The sequence below is a fragment of the Myxine glutinosa genome, chromosome 7 (assembly GCF_964187855.1).
Source record: "Myxine glutinosa chromosome 7, kmMyxGlut1.1, whole genome shotgun sequence".
NCBI classification, from domain to species: domain Eukaryota; kingdom Metazoa; phylum Chordata; class Myxini; order Myxiniformes; family Myxinidae; genus Myxine; species Myxine glutinosa.
Window position 1 is genome coordinate 154,462,668 of NC_136267.1, and position 13,025 is coordinate 154,475,692.

Sequence of the window (13,025 nt, forward strand, 5' to 3'; positions counted from 1 at the left end):
GAATTGGTGTGAAATTATCGGGGATAGAAAAGATCAAGGTTTTGGATGGGGGAAGATAAGAGATGGTGGTGAACAGCTGTTTTAAAGACCTGGAGGGTGGAGTGGGATTGAAGAGAGTGAGGGAGTTTGTTCCAGAGGTGGGAGAAAAGAGGAATGAAGGAGTGAAGGTGAGCAGAGAGTCTTGATTTTGGCAGTTTAACCATAAGAGGGTTGCAGGCAGATCTTGTGCGACCTGTAGGAATATTTGAGGGACAGAGCCCAGAGAGAGCTGGGGGGGGGGGGGGGCAAGGCCAGAGAGGAGTCGGTAGAAGACGGAAAGACCACCAACCTGCCTGCGGTGAGTGAGTAAGAGGCCCTTGGAGTTAGCTTCATCGCGGGAGATTCCAATGATTCTGAATGCTTTGCTTTCAACAGCGTGAAGACGAGCTAGGTGTGAGGCAGGAGCACCAGCCCAGAGGGGAGAGCAGTATTCCATTGAGCTGCGGATGAAAGCCTTGTACGTGGTGAGGAGCTCAGGTGTGCCAAGGAAGGACTTCGCACGACGGAGGATGCCCAGTCGGCGACTGGCTTTGGAGGCCAGATTTGAAATGTGGTTTTCCCAGGAAAGATCATGGCAGATAGTGAGACCCCAAAAGCTTGAGTGACAGAACTTCTTGAAGAGGATTATTCAGAAAGTGGATGGGAGGGTTGTCCAGTCGGTCTTTTCGGAGAAACATCGTAAGAGTGTGAGATTTGTCAGGATTGAAAGACATGTTCCACTTGTTTGACCAGTCTGTTATTTTGTCCAGGTCTGCAGAGAGTGAGGAGGCTGCAGACTGCCGATCTGAGGGATGAGGAATGAAGCGACAGAGAGTAGAGTCGTCAGCAAAGAGATAGAGAGGATGTGTGTGTGTTTGTGTATGTGTGTCTGTGTGTGTGTGTTTGTGTCTGTGTGTGTGTGTGTGTGTGTGTGTGTGTGTGTATGTGCGTATATATGTGTGTTTTTGTATGTGTGTGTATATGTGTGTGTGTGTGTGTGTGTGTGTGTGTGTGTGTGTGTGTGTGTGTGTGTGTGTGTGTGTGTGTGTGTGTGTGTGTGTGTGTGACTGTCCGGGTCGTAACTTCTTCTTTTTTTTACCATTTGAACTATTGTCATCAAATTTTCGCTAAAGCTTTATTATTATAATATGGAGAAGGCCCGTGGATAATTTTGTCAAAAGGTCAAAAGGTCAAAGGACAGCTTCACATAAAATCATCAATTTTCATCAAATTGACCTGAAATTGCAATTTACCATTTGGGTTTTGTCATCAGATTTTCGACGAAGCTTTATTATCATAATATGGAGAAGACAGATTAATAATTCAAAGAAATGGTCAAAGGTCAGCGTCACATAAAATCGCTAATTTTCATCCAATTGACCTGAAAGGTTAATAATTTGCATATTGCGTCACAGAATTGGTTCACCAATCAAAAGCTAGAAGCTGATCGCTTTTTTCGATCAAAAGGTGAAAGGTCAAGGTTGTGAAAAAAACCCAGCAATGTTCATCCAATGGACCTGAAATTTTAAAAATTTGCATATTGCGTCACAGAATTGGTTCACCAATCGAAAGCTAGAAACTAATTTTTTTTTTTTAGATCTAAAGTTCAAAGGTCAAGGCTGCATGAAATCATCAATTTTCATTTTTTATTTCCTTTCGATCGATACGGTAGATCAGTGGGTCTCGAAGTCACAACATCCACAGCCACAAGGAGGTGCGCCCCTCTGTGGCCAGGGGCGGTGTAAGCGGCTGCTGGACCCCGAAGGTCTAACGCATTGCGCATCGGAGTCGCCTCCATGGTACAGCCGCACTTACCCGTGCATTGACTCAGTGGAAGTGCGAAGGTCCTTTCATTGTATTCCATCGCTTCGTGCCAGGTAGGTTGGTGGGTGTACGTGTGGTGGGTTAACGTGCGGTGGGTGTACGTGTACGCGGAGTCGGGGGCGTGCTGCGCGGCCCGACGTTCGTTTACGAACCGTTCTCACCCAAGGCCTGCAGTCCATGCCGTTGTCATTGATCCTTTTGCTCGTTTCCTCTGTCTGGCAATGACGTCATAGTTACAATAATTGCAACATTCGTTAAACGGGGTTAGATACATTGTCTGGCTTTGTTGCCCCGTGAATGCGCTAACATGCTTTTTGAAATGAATGGATCTTGATCTGTGACGTCCTCGTTGGCTAGATAACCAGTTTTGATTAATGACGTCAAAATGCTGGCATTAAATTTTATTTTTGCGCTTTTTCTTTGCATTAACGGCGTAATTGACGTCTGTACTGAACAACAACCGCTTTAACAGTCCCAATTATTTGCACCTTATTGTGGGGTCGGTTGGAGAAAGTTTCACGAAACGCTGGAATTAGCGATTTGTTCAGGGTGCCGGCGATAGCTCGCCTACTCTTCGTGAAAGACACTATGGGATCTTTAACGTCCATCAACGAATACTGGCAGATAGGGCACCTGGTCTATAACGAATAAAGTCGTGCTTTTATTTCTGACTTTTTGAACCTTTAACATGGTGTGGTCAGCAAAAGTAATCCAAGCTGATAACATCGGTCCTGTAGCGGCTACCGCTGGGTTTTCACAATCGCCTTGCACCTATCAAGGACGCGGAGCGATCACCATGCCGGGCTCGTCCAGGACGCCCGGGCAGGCCCGCGCTCAACTTGCCAGGCCTCGGTCGGGACGCCCGGGCATACCCGGGCATGCCCGGGCAGGCTCGCCCTCAACTTGCCAGGCCGCAGCCAGGACGCTGGGCCACGCCCCCTCTCGCCTTTCCTGGGCAAACGCTCCGGGATAATATGTATATATATTGCTGCCCGATAAACGGGCTTTTCAGAGTGCCTGAGTGTTTGGTTTGATTAAACTAAAGCAACTCGGATGAATTCCAGCTTTTTGTCGCGTCCATTCTTCCGATCGATGTGGGAGCCCCAGCTCCTTCATTGGTGACCTACCGACATGGACACGGCAGTCGCCCTTAAACTGCCTACCTTCTGGGAGGCTCACGCGGCGGTTTGGTTCGCACAGGCGGATTCCCTGTTCGCCCTGCGAGGCATCACGGCCGACGACACCCGCTTCCACCATGTGGTAGCAGCGCTCGGTTCGGCCACCGCGGCCCGCGCCCTGAGCCTCCTCGAGAGCCCGCCAGCCGCTGACAAATACGGCGCGATTAAGAAGCTTCTCCTCAACGCTTTCGCCCTCCCATCGGCGGAACGCGCACGGCGCCTGCTCGACCTGCCCGAGCTCGGCGACACGCGCCCTTCCGAGCGAATGGACTACATGCTTTCACTGCTCGGCGAGCACTCTCCGGCATTCCTGTTCCGGGAGCTGTTCCTCCGTCAGCTGCCTAACCCGGTACGCCTCGCCCTGGCAAGCACGACGATCACAGATCCCCGGGCCATTGCCAGAGAAGCCGACAAGATCTCCGCCGCAGGTCAGCGCATCGCAGCGGCGACATGGGACCCACCGCCGTCCGACGCAACACCCATGGCGCCCGAGCACCCGGCACGGTCGACGACCGAACTGCCGACGCAATTGGCGGCCGCTACACCGAGCCGACCACCTCCAGCACGACGACCAGGGCCTCCACCTGACCAAGCGTGGTGTTACTATCATGCCAGGTTCGGACAGAAGGCCCGGACATGCCGACCCCCGTGCACCTTCGGCAGGCCGGGAAACGGCCGGGCCGGCGTTCATTACCAGCCATGAGCGCCGGCCACACGGGCAACTTACTGTTCATCACGGATAAAGCGTCCGGACGGCGCTTCCTGTGCGACACCGGCGCCCAACTGAGCGTCATACCCGCCTCTGACCAGGACAGGCAGTCCGCGGTTTGCGGCCCCTCCTTGGTTGCGGCCAACGGATCGACCATCCGCACCTTCGGCCCGCGCAACGTCACCCTCTGCTTCGGCGGCCAACGCTTTGCTTGGACGTTTGTAACCGCAAACGTGCCCATGGCTCTGCTAGGCGCTGACTTCCTCTGCGCACACGGACTGCTGGTGGACGTCCAACGGCGTCGTTTAATCAACGCCGAAACCTTCAGCTCCCTGGTATGCACATTGAGCAGCTCCGCGCCGACCGAGCTGGCATGCGCCGTCCCGGCGGCGAACGAGTTTGCTCGCCTGCTCACGGAGTTCCCGGCCCTCACGCGGCCGACGTTTTCGGCCGTCGCAGTACGGCATGGGATCGAGCACCACATACCAACCACGGGCCCGCCGGTCTACGCCAGGGCCCGCTGCCTCGACCCAGCCAAGCTCGCCGTGGCGAAGGCCGAATTCGACGCGTTGGAGCACCTCGGCATCGTGCGGCGCTCCGATAGCGCGTGGGCCTCGCCACTGCACATCGTGCCAAAGCCGGGGGGTGGATGGCGCCCGTGTGGCGACTACCGCCGCGCCGTCTCAATGACGCTACCACCCCTGACAGGTACCCGATCCCGCATATCCAAGACTTCTCCGCCTGTCTGGCGGGACGGGTCATTTTTTCGAAAATTGATCTCATACGGGGATATCACCAGGTACCTGTCAGGGCGGCCGACGTCCCTAAAACGGCAGTCATCACGCCGTTCGGCTTATTCGAATTCTTGCGGATGTCGTTTGGTCTCAAGAACGCGGCTCAGGCGTTCCAGCGCTTGATGGACGGCGTGCTGCGTGACCTGCCGTTCCTTTTCGTTTACCTGGACGACATCCTCGTCGCCAGCACGTCCCGGGCCGAGCACCTCCTCCACCTCCGAACACTGTTCGGGCGCCTCAGCGAGCACGGCCTCATCGTCAACCCGGCCAAATGCCACTTCGGCACGATGGCCGTTGATTTTTTGGGCCACCACATCACCAAGAACGGGGCCGTGCCGCTGCCAACCAAGGTCGAGGCCATCACCACGTTCCCGCGTCCCCGCACCATAAAGGCCCTGCAGGAATTCCTGGGAATGGTGAATTTTTATCACCGCTTCGTGCCCCGCGCTGCTCAACTCATGCGGCCCCTCTACGAAGCCCTCCGGGGCAAGCTGGCCAAGCACGACATCGCCTGGTCCGCAGCAATGGATGCGGCCTTCCAAAGCTCAAAGCGGGCCCTCGCCGACGCAACACTGCTCGCTCACCCGGTGCTCAACGCTCCCATCGCCCTCACCACGGATGCCTCCGACTACGCGGTGGGCGCCGTACATGAGCAATGGGTGAACGGGGTTTGGCAGCCACTCGCTTTTTTCAGCCGGCAGCTCCGGCCGAACGAGCTCAAATACAGCACGTTTGACCGGGAGCTCCTCGGTCTACACCTGGCCGTCCGCCATTTCCGCCACCTCCTGGAGGGCCGACCTTTCACGGCGTTCGTCGACCACAAGCCGTTGGTTTACGCCATGGCCAAGGTCACGGAGCCGTGGTCGGCCCGCCAACAGCGCCACCTCTCCGCCGTGTCGGAGTTTACCACGGACATCCGGCACGTCGCCGGCAAAAACAACGCCGTGGCCGACTGTCTTTCCCAGGCCAGCGCGAACGCGGTCCACCTGGGCGTGGACTTTGCGCTTATGGCGGCGGACCAAACCACCGACACCACGGTGCAAGCCCTCCGGGCGGCGGACACGGGCCTCCGCCTGGCCGACATCCCCTTCGCGGACACTGTCCTGCTCTGCGACGTCTCCCAAGGCCAGCCTCGCCCCATCGTGCCCGTCACCTGGCAACGCCGCATCTTCGCCTCCCTCCACGGCCTTTCCCACCCGGGCCGGAAAGCTTCCCAGAAGCTGGTGTCGGCGCGATTCGTCTGGCACGGCCTTCGTCGGGATGTCCGCGATTGGACCAGCACCTGCACGGCCTGCCAACGGGCCAAGGTCCACCGACACACCCAGGCCCCGCTGGCACCTTTCACCGTGCCCGAACGACGTTTTGACCACGTCAACGTGGATCTGGTGGGCCCCCTCCCCCCGTCACGGGGGTTCACACACCTGCTCACCATGGTGGACAGGACCACCACCACCGCCGACGTGGCGCAGGCTTTCATCGCCACCTGGGTCGCCCGCTTCGGCGCACCGGCGGACATCTCGTCAGACCGCAGACCACAGTTCACCTCCGAGCTGTGGGGCGCGGTCGCCCGCAACCTGGGGGTCAAGCTCCACCGTACTACGGCCTACCACCCCCAAGCAAACGGGTTGTGCGAGCGATTCCACCGCTCCATGAAGGCCGCGCTCATGGCCGGCCTTCAAGACGGCGGTTGGGCCGACCGGCTGCCGTGGGTCCTTTTGGGCCTCCGCACGGCCCCCAAGGAGGACCTCCAGGCATCCACCGCCGAGCTTGTCTATGGCCAGGCGCTACGCGTCCCGGGCGAATTCGTGCCCGACGCTACCAGTCCCTGGTCCGCAGCTCACCAGCGCTCGGACCTCCAGGAGGCCGCCCGACGGTTTGCCCCCGTGCCAACATCCCACCACGGTGACCCCCAGTCCTATGTCCCCCCAGCACTTCGCACAGCGGAGTATGTTTTTGTGCGTCACGACGCACATCGGGGGCCACTCCGGCCGCCGTACGACGGGCCCTTCCGGGTGCTGCGACGGGACGACAAGTCGTTCGTCATCGACATCGGCGGCAGGTCGGACCGGATTGCGGTGGACCGCCTCAAGCCGGCGCACGTGGACGTCGACCACCCACCACGGGTGGCCCTTCCGCCGCGGCGAGGCCGCCCCCCATCCACGGTGCCCCCCACTCGACCGCCCACCACCACACCGGACCCCCTCCCACGACCCGCCAGGGGTCGCTTCGGCCGGGTCATCAGGACCCCCCTCAAATTGACCCTGCCGGTGCAAGTCGATTCTGGGGGGACGTGTGTAGCGGCTACCGCTGGGTTTTCACAATCGCCTTGCACCTATCAAGGACGCGGAGCGATCACCATGCCGGGCTCGTCCAGGACGCCCGGGCAGGCCCGCGCTCAACTTGCCAGGCCTCGGTCGGGACGCTGGGCCACGCCCCCTCTCGCCTTTCCTGGGCAAACGCTCCGGGATAATATGTATATATATTGCTGCCCGATAAACGGGCTTTTCAGAGTGCCTGAGTGTTTGGTTTGATTAAAGCAACTCGGATGAATTCCAGCTTTTTGTCGCGTCCATTCTTCCGATCGACGTGGGAGCCCCAGCTCCTTCAGTCCCATCATTCCCAAGTAATCCAAGCTGATAACATCGGTCCCATCGTTCCCAAGTAATCCAAGTTGATAACATCGGTCCCATCGTTCCCAAGTAATCCAAGTTGATAACATCGGTCCCATCGTTCCCAAGTAATCCAAGTTGATAACATCGGTCCCATCATTCCCAAGTAATCCAAGCTGATAACATCGGTCCCATCGTTCCCAAGTAATCCAAGTTGATAACATCGGTCCCATCATTCCCAAGTAATCCAAGCTGATAACATCAGTCCCATCGTTCCCAAGTAATCCAAGTTGATAACATCGGTCCCATCATTCCCAAGTAATCCAAGTTGATAACATCGGTTCCATCGTTCCCAAGTAATCCAAGTTGATAACATCGGTCCCATCACTCCCAAGTAATCCAAGCTGATAACATCGGTCCCATCGTTCCCAAGTAATCCAAGCTGATAACATCGGTCCCATCGTTCCCAAGTAATCCAAGCTGATAACATCGGTCCCATCATTCCCAAGTAATCCAAGCTGATAACATCGGTCCCATCACTCCCAAGTAATCCAAGCTGATAACATCAGTCCCATCGTTCCCAAGTAATCCAAGCTGATAACATCGGTCCCATCGTTCCCAAGTAATCCAAGTTGATAACATCGGTCCCATCATTCCCAAGTAATCCAAGTTGATAACATCGGTCCCATCATTCCCAAGTAATCCAAGCTGATAACATCAGTCCCATCGTTCCCAAGTAATCCAAGCTGATAACATCGGTCCCATCACTCCCAAGTAATCCAAGCTGATAACATCGGTCCCATCGTTCCCAAGTAATCCAAGTTGATAACATCGGTTCCATCGTTCCCAAGTAATCCAAGCTGATAACATCGGTCCCATCGTTCCCAAGTAATCCAAGCTGATAACATCGGTCCCATCGTTCCCAAGTAATCCAAGCTGATAACATCGGTCCCATCGTTCCCAAGTAATCCAAGCTGATAACATCGGTCCCATCGTTCCCAAGTAATCCAAGCTGATAACATCGGTCCCATCGTTCCCAAGTAATCCAAGCTGATAACATCGGTCCCATCGTTCCCAAGTAATCCAAGTTGATAACATCGGTCCCATCATTCCCAAGTAATCCAAGCTGATAACATCGGTCCCATCACTCCCAAGTAATCCAAGCTGATAACATCGGTCCCATCGTTCCCAAGTAATCCAAGCTGATAACATCGGTCCCATCGTTCCCAAGTAATCCAAGCTGATAACATCGGTCCCATCGTTCCCAAGTAATCCAAGCTGATAACATCGGTCCCATCGTTCCCAAGTAATCCAAGCTGATAACATCGGTCCCATCGTTCCCAAGTAATCCAAGCTGATAACATCGGTCCCATCGTTCCCAAGTAATCCAAGTTGATAACATCGGTCCCATCATTCCCAAGTAATCCAAGCTGATAAGATCGGTCCCATCACTCCCAAGTAATCCAAGCTGATAACATCGGTCCCATCGTTCCCAAGTAATCCAAGCTGATAACATCGGTCCCATCGTTCCCAAGTAATCCAAGCTGATAACATCGGTCCCATCGTTCCCAAGTAATCCAAGCTGATAACATCGGTCCCATCGTTCCCAAGTAATCCAAGTTGATAACATTGGTCCCATCATTCCCAAGTAATTCAAGCTGATAACATCGGTCCCATCGTTCCCAAGTAATCCAAGTTGATAACATCGGTCCCATCGTTCCCAAGTAATCCAAGCTGATAACATCGGTCCCATCGTTCCCAAGTAATCCAAGTTGATAACATCGGTCCCATCATTCCCAAGTAATTCAAGCTGATAACATCGGTCCCATCGTTCCCAAGGAATCCAAGCTGATAACATCGGTCCCATCGTTCCCAAGTAATCCAAGTTGATAACATTGGTCCCATCATTCCCAAGTAATCCAAGCTGATAACATCGGTCCCATCACTCCCAAGTAATCCAAGCTGATAACATCGGTCCCATCGTTCCCAAGTAATCCAAGCTGATAACATCGGTCCCATCGTTCCCAAGTAATCCAAGCTGATAACATCGGTCCCATCGTTCCCAAGTAATCCAAGTTGATAACATCGGTCCCATCATTCCCAAGTAATCCAAGCTGATAATATCGGTCCCATCACTCCCAAGTAATCCAAGCTGATAACATCAGTCCCATCGTTCCCAAGTAATCCAAGCTGATAACATCGGTCCCATCGTTCCCAAGTAATCCAAGCTGATAACATTGGTCCCAAGTAATCCAAGCTGATAACATCGGTCCCATCGTTCCCAAGTAATCCAAACTGATAACATCGGTCCCATCGTTCCCAAGTAATCCAAGCTGATAACATCGGTCCCACCGTTCCAAGTAATCCAAGCTGATAACATCAGTCCCATCGTTCCCAAGTAATCCAAGCTGATAACATCGGTCCCATCACTCCCAAGTAATCCAAGCTGATAACATCAGTCCCATCGTTCCCAAGTAATCCAAGCTGATAACATCGGTCCCATCACTCCCAAGTAATCCAAGCTGATAACATTGGTCCCAAGTAATCCAAGCTGATAACATCGGTCCCATCGTTCCCAAGTAATCCAAGCTGATAACATCAGTCCCATCGTTCCCAAGTAATCCAAGCTGATAACATCGGTCCCATCGTTCCCAAGTAATCCAAGCTGATAACATCGGTTCCATCGTTCCCAACTAATCCAAGCTGATAACATCGGTCCCATCGTTCCCAAGTAATCCAAGCTGATAACATCGGTCCCATCGTTCCCAAGTAATCCAAGCTGATAACATCGGTCCCATCGTTCCCAAGTAATCCAAGCTGATAACATCGGTCCCATCGTTCCCAAGTAATCCAAGCTGATAACATCGGTCCCATTGTTCCCAAGTAATCCAAGCTGATAACATCGGTCCCATCGTTCCCAAGTAATCCAAGCTGATAACATCGGTCCCATCGTTCCTAAGTAATCCAAGCTGATAACATCGGTCCCATCGTTCCCAAGTAATCCAAGCTGATAACATCGGTCCCATCGTTCCCAAGTAATCCAAGCTGATAACATCGGTCCCATCGTTCCCAAGTAATCCAAGCTGATAACATCGGTCCCATCGTTCCCAAGTAATCCAAGCTGATAACATCGGTCCCATCGTTCCCAAGTAATCCAAGCTGATAACATCGGTCCCATCGTTCCCAAGTAATCCAAGCTGATAACATCGGTTCCATCGTTCCCAAGTAATCCAAGCTGATAACATCAGTCCCATCACTCCCAAGTAATCCAAGCTGATAATATCGGTCCCATCGTTCCCAAGTAATCCAAGCTGATAACATCGGTCCCATCGTTTCCAAGTAATCGAAGCTGATAACATCGGTTCCATCGTTCCCAAGTAATCCAAGCTGATAACATCAGTCCCATCACTCCCAAGTAATCCAAGCTGATAACATCGGTCCCATCGTTCCCAAGTAATCCAAGCTGATAACATCGGTCCCATCGTTCCCAAGTAATCCAAGCTGATAACATCGGTTCCATTGTTCCCAAGTAATCCAAGCTGATAACATCAGTCCCATCACTCCCAAGTAATCCAAGCTGATAACATCGGTCCCATCGTTCCCAAGTAATCCAAGCTGATAACATCGGTCCCATCGGTCCCAAGTAATCCAAGCTGATAACATCGGTCCCATCGGTCCCAAGTAATCCAAGCTGATAACATCGGTCCCATAGTTCCCAAGTAATCCAAGCTGATAACATCGGTCCCATCGTTCCCAAGTAATCCAAGCTGATAACATCGGTCCCATCGTTCCCAAGTAATCCAAGTTGATAACATCGGTCCCATCGTTCCCAAGTAATTCAAGCTGATAACATCGGTCCCATCGTTCCCAAGTAATCCAAGCTGATAACATCGGTCCCATTGTTCCCAAGTAATCCAAGCTGATAACATCAGTTCCATCTTTCCCAACTAATCCAAGCTGATAACATCGGTCCCATCGTTCCCAAGTAATCCAAGCTGATAACATCGGTCCCATCGTTCCCAAGTAATCCAAACTGATAACATCGGTCCCATCGTTCCCAAGTAATCCAAGCTGATAACATCGATCCCATCGTTCCCAAGTAATCCAAGCTGATAACATCGGTCCCATCGTTCCCAAGTAATCCAAGCTGATAACATCGGTCCCATCGTTCCCAAGTAATCCAAGCTGATAACATCGCTCCCATCGTTCCCAAGTAATCCAAGCTGATAACATCGGTCCCATCGTTCCCAAGTAATCCAAGCTGATAACATCGGTCCCATCGTTCCCAAGTAATCCAAGCTGATAACATCGGTCCCATCGTTCCCAAGTAATCCAAGCTGATAACATCAGTCCCATCACTCCCAAGTAATCCAAGCTGATAACATCGGTCCCATCGTTCCCAAGTAATCCACGCTGATAACATCGGTCCCATCGTTCCCAAGTAATCCAAGCTGATAACATCGGTCCCATCGTTCCCAAGTAATCCAAGCTGATAACATCGGTCCCATCATTCCCAAGTAATCCAAGCTGATAACATCGGTCCCATCGGTCCCAAGTAATCCAAGCTGATAACATCGGTCCCATCGGTCCCAAGTAATCCAAGCTGATAACATCGGTCCCATCACTCCCAAGTAATCCAAGCTGATAACATCGGTCCCATCACTCCCAAGTAATCCAAGCTGATAACATCGGTCCCATCGGTCCCAAGTAATCCAAGCTGATAACATCGGTCCCATCGTTCCCAAGTAATCCAAGTTGATAACATCGGTCCCATCGTTCCCAAGTAATCCAAGCTGATAACATCGGTCCCATCGTTCCCAAGTAATCCAAGTTGATAACATCGGTCCCATCGTTCCCAAGTAATTCAAGCTGATAACATCGGTCCCATCGTTCCCAAGTAATCCAAGCTGATAACATCGGTCCCATCGTTACCAAGTAATCCAAGTTGATAACATCGGTCCCTTCGTTCCCAAGTAATTCAAGCTGATAACATCGGTCCCATCACTCCCAAGTAATCCAAATTGATAACATCGGTCCCATCGTTCCCAAGTAATCCAAGCTGATAACATCAGTCCCATCGTTCCCAAGTAATCCAAGCTGATAACATCGGTCGCATCACTCCCAAGTAATCCAAGCTGATAACATCAGTCCCATCGTTCCCAAGTAATCCAAGCTGATAACATCGGTCCCATCACTCCCAAGTAATCCAAGCTGATAACATTGGTCCCAAGTAATCCAAGCTGATAACATCGGTCCCATCACTCCCAAGTAATCCAAGCTGATAACATCGGTCCCATCGTTCCCAAGTAATCCAAGCTGATAACATTGGTCCCAAGTAATCCAAGCTGATAACATCGGTCCCATTATTCCCAAGTAATCCAAGCTGATAACATCGGTTCCATCGTTCCCAAGTAATCCAAGCTGATAACATCGGTCCCTTCTTTGTACCCCATGGAGAAGTTTTAAATGAGGTAACAGTCTCCCCTCTCTATATCATAGAAGTGACAAAAATGATAGAACAGCTTGGTTAGAAGCGTGCTAACAATTGAGGTGTCTGAATGTCTCAATAATTTAATTCTCAACTCTGTTGCAATTAACTAAGAGCTGCTGTTGTTGGCAGCAGTGCCATTGATATTGCTGCGTCCTGGAGCAGCACTCTGCTTGATTTATACCAAAATGTGGGCTTTTCAAATAGTCTGAATCCAGCATGAGTGTAAGTTCAGCTTTCCAGTCTGCATTTTGGTTGTGGATGGTAAAGATCCCAATATCTTTGGTGTTTTGGTTAGTTATATTTTGGTACCAAATGCTAAATTCCCTACTCGTCTTTTTTGTTTATTGCTTGTTTGTTGAAATTTGCCCTAAACTAGGCTGAGAGCCACTACATCGAAAGTCT

The 13,025-nt window shown here is 52.3% G+C and overlaps 1 protein-coding gene across 2 annotated transcripts in view; it reads left to right on the forward strand.

Annotated features, from left to right (window-relative positions):
* The first annotated feature begins 1,744 nt into the window (after positions 1–1,744).
* LOC137430897 (cytoplasmic dynein 1 intermediate chain 1-like) overlaps positions 1,745–13,025 on the forward strand; it is a 147,974-nt gene continuing 136,693 nt past the window's right edge. For both annotated transcript variants that reach the window (XM_078782432.1, XM_078782433.1), the window contains exon 1: positions 1,745–1,895. The gene's annotated coding sequence lies outside the window, so the exon portion shown is untranslated. The remainder of the gene's footprint in view (positions 1,896–13,025) is intronic.